Source organism: Amphibalanus amphitrite, unplaced genomic scaffold (assembly GCF_019059575.1).
Source record: "Amphibalanus amphitrite isolate SeventyFive unplaced genomic scaffold, NRLGWU_Aamphi_draft 000174F_arrow, whole genome shotgun sequence".
In the NCBI taxonomy this organism is placed as follows: Eukaryota; Metazoa; Arthropoda; class Thecostraca; order Balanomorpha; family Balanidae; genus Amphibalanus; species Amphibalanus amphitrite.
Genome location: NW_024881669.1, coordinates 751,354 through 769,510, shown reverse-complemented (window position 1 = coordinate 769,510; position 18,157 = coordinate 751,354). Strand labels below are relative to the sequence as shown.

Here is an 18,157-nt window from a genome sequence, read left to right as displayed (position 1 = left end):
GTAACATGTTACGAAGGTGCCAAAACTACTTCGTAAACGTTCATATGGCTGCTAAATTCGAATTCAGCTCCAGAAACTGGCCTAGAAACATGTAAAACTCGAAAAAGTGAACCGAGGTCACCAAAGGTCAATGACCTGACCTGACCTTCAGGTGACCTTGACACCCACCCTAATGCATGGGGGCAACATCATATCACATGTTTGAACGCTTGAAACCACGAAAAGACTGCAAACGCGCGGCTAATGCGAGCCGACATACGCCGAATCGCGATTCCGGCCAAACATGGTCTCGGAAAGTAGGTCACAGGTCAAAGGTCACTGGGGTCAGGGTCATGAAATTTTCAGGGTAGGTGTAAAATTGATTAACGCGAGGGTACTGAAAGTTTCGTCGCGATCGGCCGCTTTTTACGCGAGTTATTCGCGAAAAACCATGGGGGCGGTCCGTTCGACCCCCCCCCCTATACGGGCGAGGGTTAACCCTCGCCCGTATAGAGGGGGGGGGGGTCGAACGGACCCCCCTCCCTCGGTTTTTCGCGAATAACTCACGTAAAAAGCGGCCGATCGCGACGAAACTTTCAGTACCCTCGCGGTTATCAATTTGACACCCACCCTGAAATTGTCATGACCCTGACCTTAATGACCTTTGACCTGCGACCTACTTTTCGAGACCATGTTTGGCCGGAATCGCGATTCGGCGTATGTCGGCTCGCATTAGCGGCGCGTTTGCAGTCTTTTCGTGGTTTTAAGCGTTCAAACATGGGATATGATGTTGCTTCCATGCATTATGGTGGGTGTCAAGGTCACCGGAAAGTCAGGTCAGGTCATTGACCTTTGATGACCTCGGTTCACTTTTTCGAGTTTTACATGTTTCTAGGCCAGTTTTAGGGGCTGTATTCGAATTTAGCAGCCATATGAACATTTACGAAGTAGTTTTGGTCAGGGCTGCGGAGTCGGAGTCGGAGTCGGAGTCGGAGTCGGTCGGAGTCGACAGTTGTGACCGGAGTCGGAGTCGGAGTCGGAGTCGATTTTAGAAACCCGAGCCGGAGTCGGAGTCGGAGTCACCGAAAATCTGTCGACTCCGCAGCCCTGCTAGGTCTGCGGAGTCGGAGTCGGGAGTTGGAGTCGGTCGGAGTCGACAATTCTGCCCGCAGTCGGAGTCGGAGCTGGTTTTTGAAAGCCGGAGTCGGAGTCGGAGTCGGAGTCGCCGAAAATTCATCGACTCCGCAGCCCTGGTTTTGGTGCCCTCGTAACATGTTGCGAAGCTGTCAGAGGCGGTTGCCACCTACTACGAGTACCCTTACTGGTTGACCTGACCTGACCTGACCCGACCTGGCCTAGATGCATGAAGACATCATCTGTGATCAAAACTAACATGATTTTCGTGATCAGCACCCCGAAAACCCCATAGCAGCCACGCTTTACGACTTTCTAACTGGTCCCGATTTTCCCGACTTTTGGGTCATTCTCATTGACCTGACCTGGAAAGTCAACCGATGACCTAGGACCTTAAAATTGGGTATCATCGACTTCCTCTTGTCACGGCCAACACGCTCGTTTTTTCCGCGAAGCTCTAGCTCGATCAGGGGCGAAACGGCAAGGGGGGTCCAATGGACCCCCCCCCCCTTATACGTTTGCGGCTGGAAAAACACCAATACGGGCGAGAGTTAAGGCCTCGGGTCAAGGTCAGGTCACAGCCCGTCAGGTCACGAAGCTGGTCAAAGGAGGTCATATTGCATATCAATCGATTCGGCAGGTCTTTTCATGTCCATTAGTGGTTTTATCGACTCGGTAGCTTTAGTTGATCGGGAGTTATTGACGAAAAACTGATAGCCTTAGTTACGTGATAAATGACGTCACGCAAGATCAACAAAGCAAAATTGAAGCATCAGACATTGCAAGGAGTGCATGAACTCACGATTCCGTGTGCTTGAGAATTTGAGATAGTTGTATATCATTTCCGGACCAAACTAGCAATTTCCATATTCCCCCTGACTTTTAATGGTGAGAGACTGACCTGATCTCAGGCGACCCTTCAGAAAATCCGAGATATACATTTATACAAGTTGTGAGACCTCTCGATCATACTATAAGATCCTATAAGTTTCATCTCCCTATGAAAGCTCTGCACTGAGGGTGTTGCGAAGTTGGAACATTTTAGGACTGTGCACACAGTCCTAAAATGTTGAGGGCAGTTTAGGACAGTTTCACACAGTTCATTTTAGGACTGCTCATTTATGACGTCATAGATCAGTGACCTGACTTGACTTAAAAATGCGGTTGGCGTAAAAAAAAATCCGACTTATCAAATTCCGACTAAAAAAAATCGACTTATAATCCGGTTTATCAAATCCCGACCATGTTTTTACCTGGCCATTAATGTTCTAGCCTTACAGGTGATTGTTTGAACATATCGTTATTCAATGCTGGCCTTTGCGTCCTCAGAAAGTTGTTTATAGTCATGAAGGCTTGCATTGACCCATACTTTCCATTTTTCAGCACTATTATTCGCCGTAGTTGACCAGGTGTTTTTCTTCAGCTCTCCCCTGAATCCTTTGGCTTAGACCTGGCGTATCACCCGTGCATCGCAAGACGCACCTACCACACACAAGTTTATGATCCCCACGAACCCACATCAGCGTCCGTTCGGTTGGTGTGTGACCCCTTGACCTTTGGCCGCGACAACTGCCAGCTTGCTGGAGCACCCCTCCCTACACGCGCTGCCCCGCCCGCTCCCCCCCCCCCCCGGGTCGTGTCACGAAGGTTCGGGCTTACGCTACTACCGGCCGCTGCGCAGCTGTCACCTAGCGCTTGGGAATGTGTGGTCTGGTGCGGATTCAGCCAACTACCGGCTCGCGACACCAGCGCCACGTAGTGGCGACGGTACATTCTTTTTAGACACACTGTACTGCGGGGACTCGGATACTTAACAGGCAGTGCCACAAGTCGTTTATGATGCATACCAGAAACGCGAGTTTGGAGCAGCCGCCAGAAGTACACACAAGTTTTCGAGCTAAAAGCATTCTATAAGCCGAGTCCCACATATTAAAGTGTCGATTCTTAATTCGTAACAACTCTTTCTGAATAGCCTGTCGATGGCACCAGTCCTTTCATCCTCAGGACAAATTCATTCCCATCTTTGACCGATACTTCCCTTCGGTCCTGTCCGGCGACGCTGGCCAGGACCAGCCTAGCCTCCCGATGACCCTTTTCCGCTCAACGGCGTTCGTCCTGTTCCGAAGCAGCCCACAGGGTTTTGATGCCGCTCCGCCTCAACGGCTACCCTGGCAAGCACATAACGCCGCAACCACCGTCCAAGGTAAGCTTCTATAGCTTATGATGGCATTATCCATTCTCGGCAGTGTCGCAGCGAGAACATGGCAGTGAACCGTTACTCCTAATCGCGCGGTACGGCGACAGGCGTCACCCAGTCCAGTGACCAAAGAGGGACTGTGTCCGGTGGGGCGCATTTTCGCTGGACCGACACCTTCGACAGCTGAAGGAGGGGAGGTCGGTTACCAGTTCGGGGCCTGACTGCCAGCAGTGGCTAGTTAGGATAGAGACGTGGCTAGCCTGGCAGCTGGCTCCCCTCGGCCTTTCAGTGAGTACACAGCGAGGCCCACCAGCCGGCCGGGTACCAGAGAACGGCGCAGGCACTGCCGAGGCCTGAGGTCATCGCACAAAGTCCACCGGCCGCGGGACAAAGTCCATCCACACGACCAACAGGATCACCAAGCCGTGGTGTGCAGAACGTTACGTTTCCGGGTTCTTTTTTGGAAGGCTGTTCAGTAGACGTAGCTTGTGTTAAAAAGATGCATTCATGTAAAGCACCTGCACTATACACTTACATTAATACACCTTTTTGCGTTAGCTTTTGACCATTGGGCAAAACATTTGTACACATTCGCCATATAGATGGCGCTATAAATGGACGGTTGGTCACAAAGAATCACCATTGTGCAAAACTATTCGGCGATCCTCCTCTACAACTCGACATTGAGCGAATGGTTCAACATTGTGCAAAGAAAATCGTCAATGGTCGAAACTATTCGTCATTGAGCAGCCGGGAATTCATGATTGGCCAAAACCGTCTATGGAAATTTCAGCATTCAGAAAAACAGATCAGCAATGATCGAAACAATTAATCGCGTGCACTGGCGGCCGCAGGGGGCATGGAGCAGCTCATGGGGCCCAATCCTTGCCATTTCCCTCATATAACCGAGTGAATGATGGAACAAGCACACGGCGGCCGGTGAGTGTTCACTGGACGAGACCGGCCTCAGCCTGCACATTCGGCGTATGTAGGTTCGGCTGAGGCCGGGAAGTCACCATGTTTCTTTGGGCGTAAGGCCCACACCAATGATGTAAACAACACCTTGCGCTCATTCTAAGTCAGGTGAACGGTATTGCCCTGGGGCTCGAAATGAGATAGGCCTCATAAATTGGCTAAATCTTGCCCTCATGAGAGAGTTCCGGGATGCCAAGGCGACCGTCATGACAGATGTGCATAGTGTCCGTCAGGTTCCGCCATGAGGACAGTTGTTATTCCGGATGCGCCGATAGAGAGCTCGTCTTTGAATAGGCGAATTAATTGAAGTTTTTGTAAAGTGCCCATTGACCAACGTAGGAATGCTAGGTTGTAATGGTATGGTGCATTGATGGAAATGACTTCAATGAATGCATTGGACATATTGAATTCAGCTGTGTGTTGTACGTAACACATTGCAAGCAAAAAAAAAAAAAAAAAAACGCGAAGGGAACACATTGTTTTTCTTGTTGATAAAAATGACGTCGTAGGTAATTTTAAACCAAAGTCCAACGTCGGTTGCATTGATTGGTATCGCTCGCCGGTTAGATAAACGTATTGCATTTAATGTTGCTGAGCGTTTAACCCTCGCCCGCACATGCCATTTTCCCATCCTAGAACGCACATGGGGGGGGGGGGGGGGGTGGGTGGTTGCCAACCCCCCCCCCCCGCGCCATTTCGTTCCTGTTGGAGATAGAGCTTAGCAGTAAAGACCAAAAAGATTCTTTGGGAAGAGACGAATCCAAAGATACCCAGTTTTACCTTCTCAGGTCAGTCATTGACCTTCCAGGTCAGGTCAAACTAAAAAATGTTGCTGTTTTGGGTCACCGTTGGATATCAAGTGCGCTGCTTAGCATATACCGATGACGATGCTGTTTTCTGGTGCCAAGCCAGCTAGAACCTCTTTGTCACACTACCCGACCAGATTTTTGCTGCTGAGGTCATTTCAGGTCAAGTTAGGTCAAGGTCCATTATATGTGTTTGTATGTCTGTGTGTGTTTGTGTGTATACTGATGTGTGCACCGATTGTTTTTGTGTCCATATTACATGAAATCATGATCTGAGAAGCTTTTACCAAAAATGCAGTCAAAAAAACTTCACAAAAAGTAAATTCAGCTTGCCTAAAACGCAATTATCTTAGATGACCTAGGTTGACCTTGACCCTGACCTTGACATCTGTACATCGTCGAACAACATGTTCCATGATAGGTGGGATGTAAGACTGGCAAAAAAGGCCTAAATCAAGGTGTCAAAAGCTCACAAGGCCCATGGCAAACGCAAGATGCTGAGAATTGGCCATTTGGGTCATTACATGACCTGAAAAACAAGGTCATATCTCCGAAACCAAAAATCACAGAAACTTGACATTTTCAGTGGACATCAAGAAAGGATAGAGGAGCAGCTATACGAAAAATCAGCCTCCTAGCTAAAAAAATGTTGAGTGCAGAGCCGAAAGACTACCTGGGGGGGGGGTGGCAACCACCCCCCCCCCCCATGTGCGGGCGAGGGTTAAGAAGGCCTTTAAATTAAATATTCATGATATACCTATTAAATATTTAATATGAATATGTAATTTTAAGGCCTTCCTAAACGCTCAGCAACACTTGTCAATCGATAGGTATATACTTAATCTGTCCCGCATTGCATATAAGCTTGACTGACCAATGACAATTAGGTACCGTACTGTTCCATTTATAAAGAAATTATAACGAACGGCTGACGTACCTATTGCTTAGAAATGCCCTAAATGCTCATGCTCAAGTGTTGAATGGGCGATGTGTGTCCATTTGAAGTCCATTTGAAAAAAAAACTAGCCCAGATATCCATTTATTCTGTTTTAAACATTGCTGAAGGGATATCACCAAATGCCGAGGTGCTTTGCCCATTGCCGAAGTCATGACGAAGTGTCAAACTGTTTTGCAGATCGCTCATTTCAGCGTTCAATCTGTTTTGTTGAATGGCTGAAATGAAACACACGACGCCGGAATAGTTGTGCTCAATGCCGATTGTCGAAATGGCTCCTCAAACAGTTATGGCCAATGGTTGAATTCAAATGCAAAAAGGTGTAGTAAAGTATGTAATCTTGTTATACAATGTCCAGAGAAAGAAGCCACGATGTCGAATACCCAACAATGCATCTCGAGGTATTCAAAGGAGAAAAATGCAAACGGTGGCCACCCTCAGTCCTCATCCTTCGGTCGCGTTGGCTGGGTCCTTTTTTACACCGCGTGACAGAGGCCGTTTTTAGGTTCGGGTCGTGACCCACCGACCCTGGGTCGGGGCACCTGCCGGAGCACCCCTGGCTCCGTGCCAGATGCCATCTGGCAGATGGGACAACCGGCGCTTAAGTGATGGTTCAGGCGCAGCTCAGGTGTGCGCGAAGAGTGACGAGCACAAATGACACTTACAGCCAGTGACAGCACTTACAGCCACTGACAGCACTTAGAGCCAGCTGCCGGTGCCATGACTGTGTCGCGCCCATGTCGTCTCAGCTGTGGGTCGAGATGATTACACACAGCATTTGTCGAGATGGCAGAGGACAGTGGGTATGAAGTATAAGCAGTGAGCAGTGTTCAACCTCGCTCGGCCAGGAAACTAATTTGCACACCTCCACATGGGTTATCCAAAATAGCTTAAAATTGGGTAATCCAAAATAGCTTAAAATTGTTGAAGATTTATGAGGCATCCTTTATACATGTACCTTTGAAATTCCACGCCCTGGTGACCGCAGCATTATAGTCAAACTCAAGGCCAGGTCGACAAAGGGTCGCATCAATCCTCCTCTAGCAGTTCCCGTTATAAGAAAAGGCTTGGCCGTGCAAGAGTTCATGCAATGGCGTAGTTTTGCTGTACTACACCACAAATGACGTAGACTATCTGTAAATTTAAATACGGGAGTGAGAGCAGGATTCGGAGAACCGTTTGCGATGACGCCGCAAGAAGGAGGAACTGCCGTGACGCCACACACTCCGAACTAGCAGCGGCGGACGACACCCTCTCCGCGGAAATGACGCAGGAAGCGCGTGGATCCCGGCGCTCGGCTGGGATCCCCTCGGCGGGACAATGCGGCAATGGTGTGGTCGGGTCGGTAGTGGGAGGGGTCTGCCGCCCCACCACCCGCCAAAGCAGGCCGATGTGAGCGGTGAAACTCATTTCCACAGCCTCTCGGTGATGGCAAATCAAAGTCAATAAATGCACGCGGGTTATGAGTAGAGATTGCAATCCCGGGATCGGGATCCCGGGATCCCGGCGGGATTTTAATCCCGATCCCGATCCCGAAATTCCGCCAATCCCGGGATCCCGAAAAAATCAGTTTTTCACCATAAAAAGAATGCAGCCGCTGCACGAGTCTTGTTTACACTGTTCATGGTGCTGCGTGACATAAAGCAGATAAACTATTTAGCTGGCACCCCGTATTGGCCGTCCACAATAGACCGTGTTGGTAGCTCCCGGGTATCACCCACAGCGGTTAAGCCGCTTAAATACGTACGAAAAAGGGTCCCGAACGCCAAAAAATTGCAGCATCAGCGCTGCAACATCTTTATCAGGACCACAGATCGTTCAGCGATTCTGACTTGCCCGTCCGTGGCCGGGAAAAAGAGGTCATCAAGACAGTCTTTGAGCTCGTGTCGCAGATGTCACGCAAGTGACGGCAGAGCTCACTGATTCAGACGTTGAAGACGGTAGAGTGGAGCTCTCAAAGTCAGTTACTCTGCTCTCAAAGCGACTTTCGAGCAAATTCTGAGAGACATTAGTGATGAAAGCGGAACCGCAGGAGGTGAAGTGACCAACCGACGTCTTGAAAACATTGTGAAATTCGAAATAGGGAGCTGCCAAATTTGGCGTACACTGGTTGCGAGTTTTTAAGTAGACAGACCTACCAGCAATGGCTTAAAACTGTCGCGCTAACTACGAGTAGCGTAGACAAAGAATGAGTGAGGCGTGGATATGCTGGAACCCGTCTAGTAAACGTACTGGTCGACGCACAGTTTTATAAAGGCCAATTGGGAATAAATGATAATGCTAATCAAATCGAAACATTTTCTTCGCAAATTCAATCGTTTTTAATGCAAATGACATAGTTGGCTTTTGATGCCTCTTTGTTCGTGGTAAGCTAAAAGACGTAAAATATGTCAGTAGGAAATCACTCTTACGACATTTAGTGACAAGACCGGGATCCCGGGATCCCGAAATAAAAACATTCGGGATCCCGGGATTGGCAAAACGTTCCGGGATTGCAATCTCTAGTTATGAGGCGCTGATTTTTATGCCCTCATACAAATACAATTGCTCCTTGTCATCGGAACATGTAGCCAAGCGTCGACACTGTATAGTCGAATACAGAATGATGTTCCTATCAGTTGACCGGAGCGCTTAGTTGTGCCGTTTATCACGCAATTAAGCGTGTCGATGGTGAGCATTGGGACAAAGCTATAATTTGTGAACTCAGCCCGTGTGATGCGGCACAGCCTACCACTCCAGGCAAATAATTGCCTATGAAAAGTGGAATATCATTCTGTAGTCGACTATACCTGTAAATATAATTCAATCCAGCACTCCGACTGCATCCCCTATATACCGGACCAGGCGATGGGTAATCACTAACCCTTCCCCCGAACTGCGCCGGGCTTGGCGGCTGTCTCGGGCTCCGGATCAATATTTTCCAATCTGGCTACTCACCGCGTCTCGAGCCGGATCTCGGCGCGACGGTCGATCCTCCGATCCTCGAAGACCTCAGAGACGTCGGGCTGCGTCCGCGCTGTCTGTGCGACTCCGGCGAAGACGTTCTCCCAGAGGTGGCAGAGCGCACGCAGGGCCTGTCCCACCGACAGTGACTCCCACATACGGGTCCTTGCGTCAGCGCGGCGGCCGCTCACACCCCCGCCGGGAGCCAATCAGCGCGCCGGCCGCCGCTGACGTCACGGCCGAGCCCCCGCGCTCACCTGACGCCAAGGCCGCGGCGCCGAGGTCGATCCGGCCCCCGCCCGGCCTCGCCGCGGACACCGAGCAGACCATCGGAGCGAACTGCGGACACACACGACACAGGATCCTAAGGAACAATTCTTTAACCCTCGACATCATGAACTCTGACGTTACGTCTAAAAAGCAAGTTCAATTGCAATTTTCCTTTGACTCATAACAATTAGCCAACGACGTCCTACTTGTGAACTGACCTATCACAAATATTTTCAGTTACCTACACGTCGACGTCCCTAAACTGCGCTCCACAGTTCAACCAGCCTGAAGCGGCGACGTAGCCGATGAAAATGACCTACAAGTCGGCTATATAGGTAGAGGTAAACATATTATACACTATACACTATATTATTTATAGGTAAACACTAAACAGCTCACCGCCCACATTATCATCCAAATGATAATTTCAGTTTTCAAGTCACGTAAATAACGGATAACCTGCATCAGTCCCCCGTGAAGCTGTACTCACCCCAGGACTGGGCAGGTGACGGCAGGGGCGGCGGCGTGGTCCGACCTCCTCATCTCACGGTCAGCGCAGCGGTTCAGCGCGCCCCAGGACTCGCCGTACCAGACATCCTTGAGCGGAGCCGCGCCCCTCGCCATGCGCGGTCCCGTTTACGGCCGTTGGAGCCGAGGTCAGCGGGTGCTGCGCTGGGGGCTGGACGAGGCCGGCACCCAGCCGACCCCAGGGGCAGTCAGGCACGGGGAGCGGCGTGCGCCTGGGATATGATGAACAGTGAATGCCCACATTTTATTGATATGTTTATGGCAATCATAACGAGCTCCGTGCAGGAGTCTGGAGGGACCAACTTTCACGGGGTGGACTCCGTGGGGTTCGTCCCCGCCCCCGCCGTGGAGAGCGGCGAGGAAGCCAATCGGGTCCCAGCCCGCCCTCTCGGGGCCGGGCACCGGCGGCCGACACTCCACGGCGCCATAGTCTCTACACCATCTGCACGACGACCTGCCCACCTGGTGCACGCTCAGCGGGCCGGTGCCGAGCGAGGACATGCCGCCTGGAGGCTGTCCGCAGCGGCGCCGGCCTGCGGTGAATGAGTGAGTCGGCGCCACCCACCGCTAGTGCCGGCGGCGGGGGTGCGGCAGCGCCCGCCGGAAGGAGCTCCCGGGGTCGAAGCAGGAGAGCCAAGAACCGTCGATACTACACCAACCTCAAGACTCGAAGCCGCCTGCAGATCGCCTGCTGGAACGCCGAGGGACTACGTCGCAAGCTGACGGAGCTCCAAGGCTGGGTATCGGAGTCGAATATTGACGGCATCGCGGTTCAAGAGGCCCAGTTCAGCGGTTCATCTCTCACCGAGATCCCCGGATTCCAGACGGCGGCCGTCCGCCGAAGGGCACGGGGGCGGAAAAACTCAGGCCAGGCCAGGGGGGGGGGGGGACGACGACGTAGCGATTTACGTCCGCACAGGTCTCAACTTTGACAGGCTAGACCGCCTCCTGGCCATGGCGGACACGACAACCGAGTGGTGCGGCATCCGCCTATACCTCAGCAACTGCGCCCTGAAAAGCAGCAGTCCTGCGCCAACCCTGAACATCCAAAATTATATCGGCCGCGTATCCGACCTGGCGAAGAAGACCAGAAGTCTGACTTCTTCGCAGGGGCGCGGGAACTACTTTCCGACTGGGGGGGCACACCATAATAGAGATCAACCTAGGGTACCCCCAAATCTAGTTTTCTCACCGGTTTTAGGCCACTTGTTTTCCATCCCTCGGCTTTTTCAACAAAAAAGAAAACATTTGCAAAAAAAGTGTGGTATTCCGTCTCAAAGCTGTGGGGGCACCGCCCCCACGGCCCCAGAGTTGGGGGGGGCAAGCTGCCCCCACTGCCCCCCCCCCGGCTCCCGCGCCTATGCTTCTTCGACTCGTCGGCCCTCCCCACCAACCGGGACTCCCTGCCCACCATCCGGCCTGGGATCGGCACTGCGTGGAGGAGGACGAGACGGGGCGACGTCTGGCGGATTGGATGGCACAAACCGGTGCCACCACCCTCAACGACGGCTCCCACACCAGGATCAGCTACTAGAGATGCCCCAAATTTGCAATTTCATTACCCGCCCCGCCCCGCAGCTACCCCTTGCCCAACCACAACTACCCGCAAGCTGATTTTGGCTGGGCTGAACCCGCAAAAAACCCGCAACTTTAAAAACCTGCTTTTGCAAGAAAAAAAATACAGCTGGGTCAATACTAGAGCTATATAAACCTTACTTGCTTCATTGCTGTTCAGAAAGACAGCCAAACAAATAGTAAGGACTTCAAATTGCTATGCTAAGTCCTCAGGAAGTGCACACTGGATAGTGGAAAATGAATAATGCATCAATACACTTGAAATTCCTTTCGGAAAGGAGTTCAATAAAATCTTTCTCTCACCTTACCCTTCAGCATTGGCTGAGGATCAAATTTTCACTCTGGCTCCCTTTCAATGTTAGGCTTCTGGAATGATATTGTTATCAAAATGAATGTTGATATAAAAAGATATGCGATTTCCAGTTAAAAATAAATCGCGACACGTTGAATAATGAGTATCCAGTCGATCTACACATAAAACAAATCATGCAAAATCCCAGCGAAAACCATCTAACCACCAATGAACCGGACACGCCAAGAGCTGGACTTTTTGATGACGTCTTCGGGTGACGTCATGTCGTGTGTGACGTTTCGTGAGCAGGTAAGGAAAAGTCACCACCGCTGGCGAACATTGGTGCGGTAAATGGCAAACACAAATGCTGCGCAGAAAAGACAAATGTGTAACTTCAGACAACATTCGTTCGGACGACAATGTTGATGTCAAGGCGAATCAAGAAGTTCTTCATGCGATTGTTAGTTATCTGTCGTGCTATTTTAGTATGATTGTTATTAGCAGTTGATTTGTGAAATGTATTATCAAAATCAATGTTTATTGAACGCAGATTCAGTTTATTTTCAGATGTACCTAGGTACCCTTACACTTCACTCATCTCAAGCTGTTCAAACACCCTTGACAAAGTCGATTAAGATGAAACGTTGGGTATAATTTATACTGTGTTTTCTCTGCATTATTAACATATTCATCATATATACAATATGAGGGCCACATGTTTTTTACAGGGAGACATGTCAGACAGCCCAGTAGGATGAGGCTTCGTCAAGCGTCATTTTTAGCAAAGCTTTTCTTGCTTAAAATCCCGTCTGCAAAACATGGCAGGGAGCTCGACAAGATTTTCGGGGCAGACAAAATACTGCCCCGAATCAGAATGCTGAGTCCAGGGGCAGCCCAATTCCTGCCCCTAATGATGCAAATAATAACCCGGTTTACATAGGGTTTGTTGCAAGCTTATATCTCCGTCCGTGATGTTGCAAAAGATGCCAATGGTGCTTCACAATTTACAAAATGATCCCCTCTAAATATTTGAAGACCACTGCATCAAAATTATCGCCAAATTAACAAGCTAGAGCCTCGTCAAAAATGCTATGTAAACCGGCTCAATGTAACGATATAATGATGTAGGAAGCAGTGAGAAGCTGAGAAAATCACTTCTGTGTCAATTTTTTAACTTCTGCACCAGATTTTCCTGTTTCTGCCCCAATCTTCCTGAAACCTGCCCCTATTTCTGCCCCAACCTGTGGTGTCAGCCCCGACGAGATCTCGTCGAAGCCTGCCACGTTTTGCAGACTGGCTTAAAATGACAACACTCACTGGGAAAATGGTGATATGATATTATTTTAATGGCCATTGAAAATTCTGTGTCAGATTTGATATTCCGAACAGCTGTTTGGCAAGATATTTTCAGTACCTAAGTAATCCACTTTGCTAGAGTAATCCACTTATCCACTCTACAACACGCATCATGGTCATTAATAAGACAATTTGACGTTTAACAAGAGAATTTGAGAGACGAAATAACGATGTTAACTTCTTGCGTTTTGAGCAATAATGGAATAGTTTTGATACAGTCTTGCTTACACTTGACTCCCAGCTGTTGTGTCTTTGCTATGCGATGTTAAACATATAAAACATCTTACTATTCATGTATGCGCCATGACTCATGTAATCTTTTCACAGCCAAGACGCTCCTAAGGTACTGGGAATGTGGGGAGTGCAGCAGCATCAGTGCAGCACCGATGGTCGGATACGACGGCTGCGATAAATGGTACCACTTCTGTTGTGTATTGGGATGATCTCATCCTTGTCGCCATTTTATTGTGTATCGAGTGGTCTGTACTTTTCTGATTCTGCTACTTCCGATTGTACTTCATTCCTTTGGCTGACTCCAAAGACTCCTTTTTACTCAGAACGTTTCTTCCATACTACACACGGCCAAGAACAACAACTTCCAAGGTTCTCGATATGAGGCACACTTTCTAAATCCAGGCAGAGTAAATGACGTCACAAGAGACATCATCCTAATAGAAGATGAAAGGAAATGCTTCAGATGTGGCAAAGGTAACCATCTGATTAAAGACTGCAGAGTGCCGAAACATGTCAGATGTAACAACTGTTCAAAGCCGGGTCATCTCCAAGCTGCGTGCAGGAACCCGAGTGCTGAAGAGAGAGTGAGGGTGAACTGTAATGAAGGTGACAAAGTAGAAGATGACGAGGAAGACAACTATTGTGTGTATCAAGCAAGCAGGGAGAAGTCAAAGGCGATCAAGTTGAGCATGTCTGTAAATGGCAAGGATGTGGAATTCCTGGTTGACACAGGATGCCCAGTGACGTTGATGCCAGACAGTGTGCTTCCTGGACTGAGTCTGCGGAAAGCTGGATGTCGTCTGACCTCATATACAGGGCACAAGATCCCTGTGCTGGGTGTCACAGATGCAGAAGTAGTGTACCAAGGAAACCAGAGGGAACTGGAAGTGCATGTGGTGGAAGGAGATGGACCTCCACTACTGGGACGTAACTGGCTGAAAGAAATCAGACTGGACTGGGAACAGCTGGTGGGAAGTATGCAATCTCATAAGACAATGCGTTGGAAGCTGGAAGATGTTCTGCAGAGGAACGAAGAGCTGTTTGATGGTACGCTGGGTCAGATGAAGAACACCGAAGCTCATCTAGAGCTGAAAGAAGATGCCAAACCAGTGTTCCAGCCACCACGACCTGTGCCATATGGTCTCGCGGACAAAGTGAAGCAAGAGTTGTCAAGATGGGTGGAACTTGGAGTGACAAAAGAACTGACGTCAGAGGATGCAACGCCGAAGTGGGCCACGCCTCTCGTAGTCGTGCCAAAGCCGGACGGATCAGTAAGGTTCTGTGGAGATTTCAAGGTAACGCTGAACCCAAACCTGGAAGTGCCGAAGCACCCGCTGCCGAAGATGGAGGACATTTTTGCAACAGTGGGACAGGTTCGATACATCTCAGTGATTGACCTCTCCCAAGCGTATCTGCAGATGCCCCTCAGCACAGAAAGCCAGGAGTACTGTGTTCTCAACACACCATGGGGGATGCACCGTATGCTGCGACTACCATACGGGGTGAAGTCAAGTCCAATGCTCTTCCAGAGGGAAATGGACAGAATCCTCAAGAATGTGCCTGGAGTGAAGTGTCTGTTGGATGATATGCTCATCACAGGAAGAACTGAAGAGGAAGCACTGAAGCGACTGGACGAAGTGATGCAGATCATGAAGTCACACGGTCTGCGTCTGAAAAAGGAGAAATGTCAGTTTCTGACAAAGGAAGTCCGGTACCTAGGGCTCAGGCTAGGAGCCGAGGGCATCAGAACAGATCCAGAACGTGTGAAAGCCGTGCTGAACGCAAGAGCACCCACAACCAGAAAGAAGTTCGCGAGTTTCTCGGTGCTGTCACGTTCTACAACCGCTTCCTGAAGAACCTCTCGAAGACAGCAAGGCCGTTGAATGAACTCCTGAAGAAAGACAGCGAATGGAAGTGGACTGCAGAGTGTGAAGCCAGCTTCAACAGCATCAAGAGACAGCTGTCATCAACGGAAGTGCTGCGTCATTTCGACGTGACGGAGCAGGTGACGGTGATCACGGACGCTAGTCCAGAAGGACTAGGCGCCGTACTCGTTCAAGGGAAGGATGAGCGGCCGATCATGTACGCGTCAAGATCGCTGAGTGAACACGAGCGGAAATACTCTCAGATAGAAAGGGAAGGACTCTGTGTAGTCTGGGCATTTCAGCGACTGAAGCAGTTCCTGTACGGGCGCCATTTCAAGCTCGTAACAGACAACAAGCCGCTAGCTCACGTCTTTGGACCTAAGGCGTCGCTGCCGACGTTGGCTGCCTCACGGATCCAGAGATGGGCGATGAAGTTGGCGGAGTACGATTTCTCTGTGGAAGTCAGGAAGTCGGAACAGATTCCAGTAGCTGATTGGCTCTCACGTCTACCGAGAGAAGGCTCAGTGCTGAAGTCAGAAGCACCAGAAGACGAGTGCACTGTCTGTCTGATCGGACAACTAGAGTCGCTGAGTCCGGTGACGGCCGCAGCGATTCAACGAGACGGCCAGAAGCCCAATCCTGGCGAAGGTGATGCACTTCGTGCACAACGGCTGGTCAGAAGCCGTAAATGAAGAGCTACAACCATTCAAGATGAGGCAAACCGAACTGACCGTGGAGCGCGGATGTCTGATGTGGGGATGTCGCGTCGTGGTTCCGCCGAACCTGAGATCCAGAGTGCTGAGCGAGCTGCATGCCGGACATCAAGGAATGGTGAAGATGAAGCAGCTCGGGAGGATGCACGTCTGGTGGCCGAACATGGACAAGCAGATCGAGGCGGAAGTCCGGAACTGCGAAGGCTGCTGGCAAAAGCGAGCAGAGCCACCAAGCGGAGATCTGCACCCATGGGAGTATGCCATGGGACCCTGGCAACGGATACATCTAGATTTCGCTGGTCCTGTGGAAGGTCAATTCTACGTGGTTGTCATCGACAGCTACTCGAAGTGGATGGAAATCGCTCCAATGAAGACCATCACAACAGAGAAGACGATTGATTACCTGCTGAACCTGTTCGCTAGGTGGGGACTGCCTCACCAACTGGTCACGGATTATGGTCCACAACTCGTCAGCAAGGACTTCGAAGGGTTCTTGGAGAGGAACGGAATCAAGCAGTGTCACAGCGCCGTACAAGCCGTCCACTAACGGAGCTGCGGAAAGAGCAGTGGGTTGTCTGAAGAACCTGCTGAAGGCCTCAAAAGGCAAGAAGGTCAACATCCCGAACTTCCTGATGGCGTACCGCAGCACGCCACAAGCGTCAACAGGACGTACACCGGCGGAGTTGATGCTGGGCAGGCCGCTACGAAACCGCCTGGACCTCCTGAAGCCCAACTTTGCAAGTGAAGTTCGAGAGAAGCAACAGGAACAAGTAGAAAGATCACAGAAGGGAAACGACAGAACGCTCGAAGTCGGCAAGTCAGTCCTGGTCCGCGACTACCGAGGTGCACAGAAATGGAGAGAGGGAGACGTCATCGAACGACAAGGCAGTAAACACTACCTAGTCCAAGTGCAAGACGAAGTGTGGCGTCGACACATCGATCAGATTGTCTGTCTGCCAGGTGTCCGACCTCCAGTGACTGATCTGCGGAAGGAGATCAATCCGTCTGAGCACTGCAATCTCCCAGCGCAAGACGCACCAGCGGTGCAGCGGGAACATGGACCGCCACTGCACAGCGCTGTGGAACAGTCGGTAACTTCAACCGGTAACCGCGGGCTCGTGCTGGAGGAAGATGGGATCGCTGCAACACAGTCACCAGAAGCAGCGTCAGCAGCGAAGGCGAACACTGAACAAGAGACTGTAGGTCCTAGGGCACGTCTAGCGGATGTCATCCGGAAGACCCCAGAACTGCGCACTCATCCCCAGCGTGAGCGTAAACCTGTGGTGCGCATGAATCTGTGAAGTGTTGTTTAGTGGGGAGGAGTGTTGTGTATTAGGATGATGTCTCTTGTGACGTCATTTACTCTGCCTGGATTTAGAAAGTGTGCCTCATATCGAGAACCTTGGAAGTTGTTGTTCTTGGCCGTGTGTAGTATGGAAGAAACGTTCTGAGTAAAAAGGAGTCTTTGGAGTCAGCCAAAGGAATGAAGTACAATCGGAAGTAGCAGAATCAGAAAAGTACAGACCACTCGATTCACAATAACTTCCGTTGTGCGGGACTGACAAAGGAGCCAGGTAAGCGCAAATGTTTTCTGTTTCAGTATTTTTGTTGCAGCTATAGTGATCAATGAAATATTTTCCGCACTGTTCAGCCAAACATGTATTTCAAACAATCTGCTCCCCAACCAAGGGCGTCGCCACAGGGGGGGGGGGGAGACGGAGGGGATCTCGTCCCCTCCACTTTTTAAAATTTTAACATTACGCCTATGGCGTTGCATGGAAAGAATCGACTTGAAATGGTCCTCGTCCCCTCCAAAATGGTCAATGTCCCCTCCAGTCGTCGCACCGTGGCGTCGCCCCTGTTCCCAACTACACAAATTTAGTCAAACAATGTGCCAATATGGAATTTTCAGGCTCAGTTGAATGAAATAGGAACAATGATAATTGTAGATTACGTATACCTGCAAGAGAGGAAAACAGAATACATTATATTGCTTGTCCTTCACCGATACTGTTATTTTTCCATTTCTAGAAACACCGACATGGCGATGCAGGTGGTGCTGCCTGGTGAGGCCGCGGTCTCCGGAATCGCCTGCAGACGAAGTCACCTGGCGTCCATCTGCACATCACTTGCAGCAGTGAGGCCTGCTGACAGCGTCTGGCAGTGTCGGCAACGTGCCAGACAGCTATCTGGAGTCCTGCTCACCGCAGGTCGCCGACAGGAGGGGCGACGCATCGTCTCCGAGGTCGCCTCAGCAGCAGTGAGACCCCACTGGCCGTCTTCTTAGGCTTAAACTAGATTGCGAACAACCTATGCTGAGACAACGCCCATGACG

The 18,157-nt window shown here is 50.3% G+C and overlaps 1 protein-coding gene across 1 annotated transcript in view; it reads right to left on the bottom strand.

The window, feature by feature from the left end:
- LOC122383800 (mitochondrial uncoupling protein 2-like) overlaps positions 1 to 10,948 on the bottom strand; it is a 30,034-nt gene extending 19,086 nt beyond the window's left edge. Inside the window, exons 1-2 of the mRNA XM_043370557.1 lie at positions 9,750 to 10,948; positions 8,984 to 9,328 (exon numbers count right to left, since the gene is read on the bottom strand). The gene's annotated coding sequence lies outside the window, so the exon portion shown is untranslated. The remainder of the gene's footprint in view (positions 1 to 8,983; positions 9,329 to 9,749) is intronic.
- Between the last annotated feature and the right edge of the window lie 7,209 nt (positions 10,949 to 18,157).